Source organism: Amblyomma americanum, chromosome 9 (assembly GCF_052857255.1).
Source record: "Amblyomma americanum isolate KBUSLIRL-KWMA chromosome 9, ASM5285725v1, whole genome shotgun sequence".
Taxonomy (NCBI): domain Eukaryota; kingdom Metazoa; phylum Arthropoda; class Arachnida; order Ixodida; family Ixodidae; genus Amblyomma; species Amblyomma americanum.
This window is the reverse complement of record NC_135505.1, coordinates 94459267-94473627: the sequence shown is the minus strand read 5'-3', so window position 1 is coordinate 94473627 and position 14361 is coordinate 94459267.

Genomic DNA, 14361 nt, shown 5'->3' with positions numbered 1-14361 from the left:
CTGGAGCCATTTTAGTAATTAATATTTATCAAATTATTTTCCAGAACATGCGAAGAATTCACAGGTTCAATACATAATTCTTGATATTCCATTGAGAGCACCAGAAGAAAAGGTGCAAATGAATGTGTCACAGGTGCTTACAGTCGCGCAGGATGACGTCTACGTAGGAGTATTTATTGCCATTGGTGCCGTTTCGCACATGGCGTTTTGAGTGCCTTCAACCCAGTGATCACGAAACGCTCTCATGGGAATTAAAGCTATGGGGCAACAGCTGCAGGTTTTCCGCACACAGGTAAACCTGGTAACACTATTTTGACGTCTGACATACTTGTTCGCGAAATGGAAAAGCTAAGTACGCATGACTAGGGAAAAAGTTTTGGAGCGTTGCATTCATTATGATTTCCTTATTCAATGACATCACCATTTTCGGCACATAGCAAAGCACTTACTATCAGAGAATTTGCAATTGGGGCTGCCTCCCTCTGTGCAATGTGGAAGATAATACGAAATGATATAAATGTTTGCTTCATAACAGACTAGTTTTGGAGTATCGGAGATTTTCTTTTTTTACTTTTTAAAATATCGCACGTTATATAGCAGCAGTTTATTTTCACTAAAAGAAGTATCCATCAAAGAATTCCCACGAGAATTTCAATTTTTTTCGAGTGGTTCCTGGCAAACCTCGCTTGCATTAAAGGTCGCTAAGGGTGTGTGAGAATTTTAAGCAAACCTAATATGTTCATTTGTGATTGCTTCGCCGCTATATGAACTCTGAGTCCGACGGTCAGTATAGAAAAAGCCAACTTAAGATAAACCTCACTGAGATGATCGCTAACAAGCTTTATTTGTCATTTAGCGCAGCTTAGAGCCGTAACCAAACTAGTCCTGAAAAAAGGTACCACTTCAAGCCTTACACGCTTAAAAGATCTTCTTTGAGGAATTTAGGAAAGTTAAAGCAGCCTAAAGCTCACTTTTGTACATGATGCCCTCTATATGCAGGTACAAACTAAATGCGACTGCCATAAAGGCAAGTTGTGACGAGTCTTTTTTCTAGGCTTTAGGATGTGGTCGGTCTTTTGGAAGCTTCATTTTGTAGCCCCTTAAGTACCATTCTGCTTGTAAATAAGGTCAAAGTACGACACGCAGCCTCAGTACAAGCCACCCCCCCCCCCCCCTCTCAAAAAAAAATCATGACGAAATTTCAAAAGGACAGGGGAGAATGCTTTCGCAACACTAACGTTTACTCTTTCGGTGAATGCGCTTGTTTCAGGACTGTTCATTGCACTCCTTTGAGGTAGACGTTCGCAAAAACAAAAACAACACTTCGTATTTCTGCTACGAAACTTACAATTACACGTCTGCATCTATCACAATTTTTCGCTTAGAAAAATACAATCCTAGAGTTTTCATTGCACTAAATATGTCGTTTTCGCATTATAACAAATTCTTCAGGTTGCTATACAAATTGTTGTCACTACCGCACATTAAAGAACACAAAGGACACCTTCAATAAAGCTTCTTTATGGTTGTTGGCGCATGCTTAAAACAAACGGCATAAATACACGCCAGCTCTTCACAACAGGCCAGGTCAGAGCTGTACAGCAGGCGTTTATATTTACTTCGGAAAGTATAAAACGTTGCTGGTTTTGTAAATGTTTGGGAATTTTAAATATGGACTTAAATGTGAAACTTTTCGTCTGCGGCGTATCTGACTGGAGGGAGAGCAGGTGGCACTGCACCTCATCCTCCATGGAAATTCGGAGGAATGCCAGGAAAATGATACTTCGCGTAATGGCTTGGCCACTGCAAGACATTAAAGGTGCATTAAGCCATGACAAAAGTCTCTACTCTGAACAAGCCATGTAAATGTGAAGTTTTCATGCCAACCTAACATTTGTGTTAAGGCGGTGAAAGAGAGAAAATCTCACCATTGAAATAATCTCGCATGCATGCTGAGGAGAGCATAGCGGCGCCGCTTCCAATGCAGACGAAAAATCTAGGTCTTGTAGCGATAGCTACATAACAGTAGCATTTCGAGCCTTCAGCGTGGCGGCGCGCCACCCTGTGGCTGCGCCGCCACGCTGTCACGTGGTTGGTCACGTGGTGGGGAGAAGCTACCGGCGGCGCGGCGCCGTGGCTGATCACGTGGTTCATCGCGTGGTTCGTCACGTTGCTAAGCTTCACTCGGCCAGCTGTAGCTATCGCGTCACTCCAGGTTTAACTAAACCACCGCCAATTTTTTGGCTCAACACTAGCCAACCCAAGAAAAAGACTTCGTGTTCCTAGTATTCCAGCGGGGGACGAAGTGATCCTTGAAAAATATGCTTTGGCGTTCGCATCAGATGTCTCCCTAGAAACCATTTCGCTCCAGCTCAAAAGACACACATAGAAAGTGGCCCATGATGGACAAGTATTGTTTAACATCACCACGCCTTCTCCTAGGAAGTGCGCTTTATGTAAAGGCTGTAGAAAAACGACAATTTATTATTCTGTAGCAGCCACGGTAACCGCAGATTTGATTTCTGAAAAGTGATGCGGCTATTAATATCGGCTGGCTACAAATTTTCAACTGCAATGAGTCGTTTAACTGTAAAGGTAGAAAGTTAACTCCAATAATTTGTTACGAACCTTACTAGTAAACATGAATCACTTGTTTCCTGTTGTCGGCCGCCACAGGTATTACACTTCCCAAATAGCCATGTTCCAGCCTCTGAATGCCTATTTTGATATTTTTCTCTTTACCTTCTCAAAAATAAAGGAACATGTTTTGTGTTCCTTATACAGAATTGCCAAAAAACTGGCCGCATGAAACTTCCTTGAATATAATTGCGCAGATAAATGAAACCTACATTGGAGAAAATCGGTAACTGTCAGCTGGACATTAATTCAAACATAAAACTAATACGGCCTGATTACACTGAAGACGTTTTCCAGCCATGCTCATCAAAATCTCTCCAATATAGCACCTATAGATGAATCTCACGCTCCCGCAGTACGATAGGTAGTTTGCTGACGCATGCTCTGCAACTCTTATGAATATAGCGACTTTCACTTTAATCCCTGACAGCTGATCAGTGCGATTTTAGACGTCTTAACTGCCGGGTACTCTTAGATTGCTTTCCTTATGCAGCAAGTTGTGGCCAGGTACTACACTTGGGAGACCAAATACTGTACTGGTAAAGCAGTGCGATGTCGTTCCTGGTCACCGAGATCAGGCGGCACCCCAAGGCTGGATTATCAAATTGCATCGATACGCGGAGAGTTTTTCTTTCTTTTTTTAAACCGGGGTGAGAATTGTGGGGCACCGAGATTCGAACCCCAGTCCTCTTGCACGCGAGGTGGCTGCTGTACCTCTACGTAATTTCTGCCCCCTTCACCTATGTGGCAGAAGCCTTGAGGCTAAGGAAAAGGGTTTAACTTAAGGACATCACAGTGGCCTTTGAAACAATAGGATAGGTGTACCGTTAACAGACAGGAACAGGGAACAGTAGGTCAGAGATAAAACTCGAGTTTATGACATCTACAGCCGAAATCAAGAGGAAGAAATGGGCTTGGCCAGGGCTTGTAGTGTGATGGCAAGATAACGGTGGTCTTTATGGGTAATGGAGTGAATTTGAAGGGAACAGGAGCACAGCAGAAGTGGCAGAAAGCGGCGGTTGGCAATAAGAATTTTGCGGGATGCGGCGGCTGTCACTGAAAACAGACACGGTTGAGACATGTGAGATGCCTTTGCTCTGCAGTGGGCATAGTCGGGCTCACGATCATGATGATGAAAATATGAATGATGGTGTGGCTACATACTATTTTCGTCAAAGCAAAAGTCTTGCAAAATGGCACAGCAGCTGAAGCCACGAAAACCATAGAGAAACGATTCTATGCCTTCGCGATCCAGAAGCTCAAATCAGGTACAGGGAAATAGCGTGTGCAGTCGAGCTAAGTGAGCAATTCTGGCAAAAAGTGGCAAATTACCAATATACAACTCCGTACTAAGTGCCGATGAAATAGTTTTACACAGCGCTCGGGCACAGCTGAAGGGAGGACAAATTTTTAGGGGAATCCCCATTGGTGGAGGAGATTTGTAATAAGAGAGTAATTAGTCATTGGCATTGACCCAAGCGCAGCAATACAGCTGCGCTTGTTTGAGTGACTCCTCCGGTGAAGCTGTGGTCCAGGGTTCGAACCCGGGACCAGGAAGAATTTTTCTTTATCTGTGAAGTTTCTGAAGAAGCTGTATAGCTTTCCTTTGTAACTGCGTGTGGCTGAGCTTGGGTGGATGCCAATGAGTAATTACTCGCTTATAAGAGCTGAAGGATGTAAGAAAGCGATACTCTAAAGCCGTTACTAGGTGTCAAATATAATGTTTACCTGGAAGCGCAGCACAATAGGCATGCAAACAGCGCGGCCAGAAGTACCTTGCGCCATACAATTGCGTCGTTTTGGGATTTTTCTTTGTCCTGTAGGCTCGTTATCTTTCCAGCGCCCAAGAGAAGTCCGCACAGTCCTTTACTCTGACGCCGAATATAAAGCCTGTGACAATGTCTGGCATACATTGTGGTCTCCTACAGCACCGCAGGCGAGAACCCAGCCCTAATGGCCAATTCTATATTTTACAAAGCATATAATACGCGCTCGTAAAGACCTGTTACAAGAGTTAAATGAACACTTTTTGTGTTCATTCTAAGCATTTAGGTTTCCCTCAGTTTATAATCATTGTAAGCATCCGGCTGACGGTTATTTCAGATGGAGATAAAGCAGTCAATGTTTGTAATGCCGTGACCATCATCAGCCTGACTACGCCCACTGCAGGGAAAGGCCTCTCCCACGTCTATTCAATCAACGTTGTCTTTTCCCAGCTGCTGGCCACCATAACCAGGCATGTGTGCCTTTGAGCCCTCGGAGTATGTTGTGCATCATGCGCTCGAATGTGGCGGGTGCATTGCAGAGGCCGAAGGGCATGACATTAAATTCATAGAGTCCGTCGGGTGTGACGAATGCAATTTTTGGGCGATCGGCCTCCGCCATCGGCACCTGCCAGTAACCGGAGCGCAAGTCCAATAAAGAAACGTGCTCAGAGCCCTGCAGGCAGCCGAGGGCATCGTCGATACGAGGGAGAGGGTAAACGTTCTTGCGTGTAATCTTGTTCAGACGACGGTAGTCTACGCGGAACCGCATGGAACCGTCTTTTTCTTGACCAGGACCACTGGCGATGCCTACGGGCTGTGCGACGGCTGTATCACGTGGCGCTTGAACAAGTCGGTCACCTGCTCGTCAATGATGCGGCGCTCAGCAGCTCACATGCTTTACTGACGTTGGCGCAAAGGGGCATGGGTTCCAGTTTCAATACAGTGGTTAACGGCGGTGGTGCGGCCCAATGAAAGTTGCTGGTAGTCAAAGAAAGCTTGAAAACGCTGCAAAACGGCCACACGCTGGTCTCGTTGGGCAGACGTCAGGGCGGCGTCGACGGAATGGTGAAAAATATCGAGAGAAGACTGATTGGTGATGAGAGCAGGCGTAATGGCGCTGACGTAAAGGCCGGCCGTGCTCTCGACGCGGGGGTATGCTGAGGCGGGATTGAGAAAGGCAACACTACCAAGCGATTGGCCACGGAGTAATGGGGTAGGCCAGGAGAACGGGTTGGCCACATAAATAGCACTGGAACCACGAACAGCAGTCACCATGGCATGAGGCGGCAAAACAGACTTCTGGTCAGCGCATCGTAAAGCGGGGTATAAGTGACAGTTGCATCTGAGAGAGGAGCACAAGAAAGAGGCACCAGCACTGGAGAGAAAGGCGGAACGTCTGTGTCCTCTGAGACGGCCACAGTAGCAGCAGCAGCCCCGGGTGCATTCAAGGGGGTGTCACTGTAGGGCGACAAGTCAAGCTGAGCACGGGTGCAGTCAATAACGTCGTGATGTGAGGAGAGGAAGTCCCAACTAAGGATAACGTCGTGATAGGAGCGCGCGGGGATGAGGAACTCGGTTGTGTAGGGAACGTTCTCGATAAGCAAACGGGCGGTGGAGACGGCTAAAGGTCGAATGTCCTGAGCGCTGGCGGTTCGGAGAGAAACGGCAGGAAAAGGGCGTCGTCACTATTCTGAGTCTGCGATAGAGGGTGTGACTGAGAACGGAAACCGCTGCGATAGTGTCCACAGGTGCTTCGACGGCGACTCCTTCAACGAACATGGTAACAATATTGGCAGGCACAGAAACAGGTCTTGAGTGAGTCGCTGGTGGCGCAGTTCTTCCCTCTGGAACAGCGACCGTTAGTTTTTCGCGTGGACGGCGGGTTGGCGGCGGAGCATCGGAGAACGGGAACGGCGAGCAGGAGACGGCGAGCGGTGGGAACGGGGATGGTAACTAGGAGAAGAATCCGTAGGCGGCTCGTGTGATGCAGGCGAGGACGACGGCGGAAGGTCGTACGTCCGCTCACGCCTATAATCGTAGGGACGGTAGTCACGACTGCGACAAAAACGAGCGACGTGGCCAGCGACGCCATAGGCGTAGCAAATAGGGTGGTTGTCTTGTGTGCGCCAGGGGTTGAGTGGCTGCGGCTGTGATCGGGAGCGGGCAACCGGACGGTAAGGTGCGGTTGCAGGTCGCTGGTGTTGTAACTGGCAGGTAGGTGGCCTGTAGACAGGGCCAGCAGGTGAGGGCCGCGACCGCACCACGGCATCGGCGTACGTCAGAGGAGCCGCGATCAGAGGTGGCTGAGGAGGGGGTGGCAGGACTTCAGCGACCCGCTCCTCGATAACACGCTGTAGGTTGGGAGTGAGCGATGGCGCAGGCGTAGGCGGGCAGGTAGACAAAGATAGCTGGCGTGCGACTTCCTCACGTACAAACTGCTGGATGCACTGGAGGAGCGCCGGTTGGTCCAGAGTACGATCACCTGGGAGAGCAAAGCTGCAAAGTGTGGCCTCCTGAAAGCCTGCACGCAGGGTAGAAAGGCGCTGTTTGCGCAGCTCATCGAAGCTTTGGCAGTAGCCGATGACACCGGATACAGTCTGGGGATCTTTGGCGACTAGAATCTGGAAGGAATCATCCTCAATGCCTTTCATAATATGCCTCGCTCATAGAAGGGTTGACACGCTTGCAGAGGCCGACGACATCTTCTATAACTGGTGAAGTTTCCACCGGTTGGCTGGCCCGACTTTGCAAGCGTTGCTCGGCGTGAAGCTTACGCACTGCGGGAAGGCCAAAAACTTCTGTCAGGCTGGTTTTTAGAGCTGCCCAGCTTAAGATGTCCGCCTCGTGGTTTCGAAACCAGAGATTGGCGACGTCGTTCAAATAAAAGATACCGTGGTGAGCTTCACGCTACCGTCCCACTTATTGTATGCGCTTACGCGTTCATACGAGGCCAACCAATCCTCCACATCCGTGTTATGTGCCGCTGAAGAAGGCCGGGACACGCTTGCGCGCGGCGCCTTAGCAGAAGACAGCTGACGGAAGCGGTGAAGCGGTTTCGGTGACGGTCTCAGGCATTGTAGAGGCGATAGGCAATGCGCGGGTGCGAAGCTCCAGGGCGAGGGGATCGTTGGCACCTCCACCACTTGTAATAAGGAACGTCTTGCAAAGCACAGCGTCGCGAACAACCAGCGGTACAGTCCAGGCACAGACCAGAGGCAGCGTTCAGTCCAGAGCACGCACGAGGGACCGAGCGTTCGGCGCTCGAGCTTCGGAGCGTTCGGCGCTTCTGGTCGTCTTCTTCGTTAAGCGCCAGCCTCTGAAGATTCCAAAGCCGAAGGCCAGTCTTGCACCTGCATCTACGGGCAGCCGGCTATCTCGTCCGGGGAGGATTGGTTTAATCTAGAGACTCCCTTGCAGTTCGTGAGCTTTGCGAATTGTTCATGTGTGTTGGCGATTGCAGGTTCATAGAAAACAGCGCTTTACCGACGATGATTATGCCAGAAGAAATGTTGCTCATCCTAGAGGAAGCCATGGACATGTAGCAACGTGGAACCTATTTTGAGAAATGGTGGCTTCAGATGCCATTCCTTATAATCTTTTAGAGAACCATAGCAGATTCCTTTGACAGTGATCAATCAATAAACAACATATGGTTCCCCGCTTAGTGTTAGCCTATTTCAACCGGGGATTTCAACCTGAAGACTGGCATATAACGTACTAAAAATGACATATTTCTCGTCTTTTGTTCTGTTCGATCCTCAGCGGCAATAAGCTTCTTCGCTGCATTCATAACATGTTTGTCGTTTTGCGCCTGGCTTAAATTCACTCTTGAATTTTGCCTCTGTCATTTCGTTCTACGGGCTCTGAATTCAAAACATTATTGAAGGTTTTAGCCATATCTATTTTGTTCCGTTGCAAATGCTATTCGTTTTTTCCAGAAATATATGTGATATTTCAATAATCAAATTTATTCCCACACGCCACATTCTTTAAAATGAAGGGACCATGGAATGTCCTTGCGATTGCAAAAGGAAATCACAAGAGCAATTATAGAGTAAATTGTTGTCTTTTGCGGAATCACTTTTAACTGCACCCGCGAGGTTTCAGCAGTATCTCTCTAGGTGAAGCCTATGATAACCAAGGGTAATAAGGTCACTTGGTCAGTGGCCATCTCATTATCTCAATGCAGGACACCTCAGTTCCAGCATTGCCCCGGGGCTTGAACTCAATCAATTTGAGGTACTCCTTTAAGACATACGGGACGAACGAGGAAATGGTCTGGTGCTGTGGAATCTGCATTATCACTCACACTGTCTGATCGAAATAAAATGGGCACACCAACGGGTCACCGTTCACGAGCAGGGACTTTTCATCAAGTCGGAGCTATTGAAGGGGCACTTGCGAGTCGCTCCGGTCTATATAAAGAGGCCGTAAGAGCCGCATCAATCAACCAGTGAAATTAAGATGCGCACAAAGTACGGAACGCAGTTGGCTACCGAGCTGCCGAATCATAGCGAACACCTCCTGCTTGTGTAGGTGCCAGCATTAGCCTATGTATTGCGCAGCGTTCTTAAAAGCCATATCATAATACGCGGTGTTCTGCGCCTTGGCCACAACACCCATGCCAGATGTGATCCTCCACACGCTCAACGAGGACGAAACTCGTGTACGCATCACACTGGCTGCTATACAGAACATGCGGTTATCTGTCGCACCCCTTTGACATGTTCTTCAACATTCGCTCTATGCCATTGTGTAGAAACTAGGCCTTCTGTTTGGGCTGATCTCTCGAGGCTCACAGAGGTCATTCCGCGCGCTCATCGTACGCAATGCAAACGTTTGTTCTACCTTCCCTTGGCACCATCACGATAAATTTGCTGTAGGCGACTACAACTGTCTATTCACGTGATAACTCTGTCTCCATTAGATAATTTTGGCTTCCAGGACAGCCTACACATTCAGCATTCACATCATTCGGTTCTGGCATGTTGGCACACTTTCTCCACCTTCTCTTGGCTGATTCAAATGACGTGGTAGCAATAACATGCTGACTTTTTTCAGAAACACGAGCGACAGTAGCAATTCAGCCTTTTTCGCTATACAACGAATACAGTCTGGTTTACCATCGAGCGCTTCATGTTAACCACAAGGCTTGATCTCCTTCTACATCTCGTGGGAGAATTTGGGCCATTGCGTCAACGTCTATGGGCAGGTTCAACATCTGTTTCTTGATGCCAAACTGGCTGCTCTCACTGTACTGCATCCTGCGGCTTTGCCTGAAGGTATCCAGATTGACACTAGACTCTCGCCTACGGGATTAGGCATTGGCATGTGCGCCGGATTTGGTGGGCACCCATACCCATTCCTGGCTGCGAAGTTTGGCACGCGTGCTCGCCAGGTGATTTCACGGTAAGGGCGGCACACCTGGAATCCGGAAACATAAATCTGAAATGTATCGGCAACCACTTTGGCATGTTACTCTCGAAAATGCTCCAGATCGATCTTGTCTCAAAGCCGATGGCACAGGGAGAAAGAGTTACCAAGGGATTTTGTGAGAAACATTTCTCAAAAATATACCTCGCTCTCTTATGCCGTAGTAACCTCTCAGGCCTCGTTGGCGTGCCTGATCTCGTCGCCTGACTCACAGAGCTTTGGCTTCCCTTGCTCGCATTTCTTTATTGTCTTGCTGCTCTTGTAGACTGTCTTGGGCAGTTCTCTCTAGCGCACTTCTGGGTGTTTTCCCTGTCGTTGCCGCTGGCGTTCAGCTTCGCACGCCCTCAATTTAATATCTTCTTGCCATGGTTGTCGGCTGTCGTCGGCTTCCCCCGCTCTGAACTCGATGTCTAGCCGGTGCAAATGAGACCTCGGTTTTCTGGGCCCTATATTCAGGGTCTTTTCACCGCTGTAGTCACCTCCCCACGGCATCACACGCCCTGATCTCATGGCCTTCTTGTAGTTGCTAACGCTTCACCTCGGCTTCAAGCGACCTATCTTGAGAATCTTTTAGCCGCTGCGGCCTCGTGATCCTGGCTTTACGCGAGCAGAACTCAATATCTTGTCGCTGCTGGCGCGTGACCTCGGCTTTCGGCACCATCAGTTCAGGATATTCTTGCCGGTGTTCTCCCCAGGCCTCGGCATCACGCGTTATGAACTGGGAGCCTTGTTTATGCCGACGCTTCAACTGCGCATTCCACGACCTGAGTTGAAGATCCGCAGCCGCTGTTGCGGCTTCTCTTCGGGCTCATGCGCTATGAAATCTGGACATTCTTGTCTGTGCTGACGCTTTACCTTGGCTGCCCGCGCAATCAGTTCAGTATCTTGCCGCTGTTGTCTTGTGGCCCCGGTTTCATGCGTGCAGAACCGAAAATCCTCTTGATGCTGACGCTTCATCACGGGTTCCCGTAACCTCATTTCAGGAACTGTTTACCGCTGTGGTCGTCCGACCTTGGCTCCACGCGTTCTGGAATCTGGTTCTTCTTTTTGATGCTTACGCGTGACCTTTGCTTCCCGCAGCCTCAATTCAGGATATTCTTTCCGCTGTTTTTTCCAGCCATCGCCTTCACGCTCCCTGAATTCGGGGCCTTCTTGTGGATGAAGACCCTAGGCCTCGGCTCACCGCACACTCAATTCCGGATCTTCTTGCTGCAGTTGTCTCGTGGCCCACGCTTAACTAGTGCAGAACTCCAGAACTTTTTGCCGATGAGGACGATTCTCCGCGGCCTCTCGCGCTTTCAGTTCAGGGTATTCTCACCGATATTGTCTCCTGGCTTCGATTTCACACGTTCTCAACTCGGCGTCATGTCAGTGCAGACACTTGAGATTTGCTTCCCGTATCCTCAGTTCATTAAGTTATTGACGGTGTTGTAGCCTGACCTCTGCTTCCCGCACTCTAAACTTGGCGGAGGGGGCGGGGGCGGGTAGGAAGGTGTCTTGTCGATTCCTGCGCTGGACATCGACTTCGCGCGCCCTCGATTCAGGATATTACTGCTGTTGACGCTTCGCCTCGCCATTCTGAGCTCTGAATTTGAGGTCTTCTTGTATACACTGACGCTTCACCTAAGCTTCATGCGCATCCTACTCGGGATTTTCTTGCCACTAGTCTCTTCTGGCTGTGGGATTCTGCACCCATAATCAAGCATTCAGTTAACGTACATGACGTTTCATTTTGTCCTGCCTGGCTCTGAGCTCAATGTTACCCTTGGTTCGGCGTTTGGTTTTTAGCCTCTATAGTGCTTTGTTCCGCTTCTTCACTTTTACGCCGAATTGCCTCCGCCTCCCTTTCCCTACATATTGGGTCCAGATTCGGCTACCAGCGCATGGCCTCACATGACGCATTTCGGTCTCCGCCAACAACGCCTGATTTTTTGTGACTGGTGCGGTTTCACGCTATCGCATTAAAATAAACTGAATTAGAACAAACGACATACGAACACGCGGCGGCAAGAACAGATCAACTCGATTGGCCCCTGAATTAGGCAACTGCTTCTCCTCATATTCTGCTGCCACTCTCTTGAATTTTGCTTTGGATGCCATCGCAATCATCTTCCATCATTACAGAAATCAAAGACGAGCACGCGGAAATTTTACGTGCAAGCATCGCAGTATAAACGAATCAAGGAGACAATACGCAAAGTACTTTATTCTGTGAGTGGCCATTGGAAAAGCAATTTTACCATGTGATTTATAACTTTTGTTTTCGTTTTTGCTGTTCTGCGTGGAATCTTATGGCCAGTTTTTAGCAAAGCTGTTGCTAGTATTGTCATGCGTAGTGAAGCTCACTAATAGATGGTGAAATTCACCTTTGCAAATATTCTGCGCATGAGTCTGCAGTGCAATCTGGGTAGTAAATTTCAGACACGGTCATGCTGACGTTATGCGCTTATCTGGCGGCAGCGCAGCACGTTAGCAGCAGATGTCGTTTACAGCTTTGGAAAGAGTTCGTTCAAGTTCGAATCCATGTTCTACTGTATTACACCTCCGGCTCTTTGGTGACAGGACCTTATGCTTATAATGGAACCCCTTTAAAAAAAACTTTGAATAACCCCAGTGCTGTCCAGTCACACAGGTGCGTCAGTTTTACTAGTGTACTTAGGACGCTCGATAATATCGTGAAGGAGCTCTAGGAAAACATCAGACGCTGTACGCGGAGCAAAACGGCTAGGCGGCCAGCCTGATTCGAGAGCTTCATCCCCATTACCTCCATCGTCATTCCTGAGGTATGACGCCACGTAATCGTCATCACCAGCCTGAACACGCCCATTGCAGGACAAAGGCCTCTTCCATATCTCTCCAGTAACCGTCTTCGGGGGCAGCTGCTACCATCTTGTACCTGAGTATCCATTAACGTCAACCCCCACCTAAAATTCTGCCAGCCCCTGCACGCTTGTCTTCTGTGTGAATTCAGTTGTATGCATAACGAAAATCGTTGACGTTGCCTCCGCATGACATTCCCGGCTGGAGCCCACTTATTCTTATTGATTTTATCGAGGATGTCATTGAGCCGTGTTTCTTCCTTGACAGATTCTGCACTCTCTCATGCCTTATCAATACATCAATCGTTTTCCTTTCTTATAGTTCGCTGCTGATACTCAGTATAAGTTCAACACTTTTCGCTAGCTTCTACTCTTCCGCCCCACAGGTGAGTAGGAGAAAGATGGCGCCTTTACATACTTCTGTAATCAGGAATATTGGTAAACTGCGATTCAAGATTTAAGATAGCCTGCTAATGCGCTGCACTCTAATGTTTTTCTTCTAGCTAATTCACTCTCGTGATCAGGATCTATGTTCACTACCTCTCCAATGGAGACTTATTCTCTAACCACTTAAATCACCTCGCTACGCATTTTAAACTATTGTTTCCTTCCGAGTCGGTTCACCGTTACCTTGATTTGTGCACATTAATTTTAAGACCAGCTATTCTGCTCTGTAAGCCTAAGTCTTTGTTGAAGCTTTGCAATTCATGCCTTGGGTGTCATAGTAAGACAATGTCCAGTGTAAATCGCTGATTGGTAAGGTATTTATTTACCCAACTGTTCCCTGTCCAGGCCTCTTAATAGCTCGTTTAAACAGCGTTTAATATCTTCACCGAGACGTGGCAGGTGGCATGGCACCATAGCCAGGCGTTTATCTTCGTGGAGGACATATAACACGTTTGAGAGTGATATTTAATCTCGATCTATACAAGGCGATATTATGCGGGAGGGCACTACGCATAGTTTGCAGCAGCTGCTTTGGTAACATTGAACGGGGCAGGGTATTCTGTCTGCCAGCCTGCTTGAGCTCGCAGCGGAAAGATAGAAGGCCTATGAAAATGGCAGATGGCATCGGAGCAGAATAAGCGTAACATTTTTCTCCCTCTGAGCTTGTGACAATCACACCTCACGTCTTTATAGGCTTTGACACTTCTTACACAGCAGTGTGATATTACGCGAACTTCATATTATGGCGTAAAATCTGTCATAAAGGTCATACGAGTCCAAATAAGGGCCGCTTTTGTAATACAAAACATAATAAAACACTGTTCGGTGGCCTCTAGGACAGTGCTGCGCACATTCATTCACACCGGATGCCATGTGGCTCAAAGGGCAAGATGACATGCAGAGAATATTTAGGTGGAAGGCTTTATTGGCCAGTTGGGCTCACAGCAAAGAGAACTGGACGCAGCAAATTAGGAACAACCACTTTTAACAGTTGTTATGGTTAAAACGACCGTCCCTCTTGACTGCCGTTTTTGATAAGTAGAGAGGCAACTTCTGAATTCTGTCATCGAAAAACATTAACCCCATTCTGTACCATGAAAACTGAAGCATGTAACCGTGATCATTGAAGGTTTCTCTGGGTCCTTGGAGCATGCAGAAGGGGACAAGGCGGGATACGGTGGCCGCAGCTGGCAAAGGACACGGTTAATTGGACAGACATGAGAGAGGCCTTTGCCCTGCAGTGGACGTAGTCAGACAGG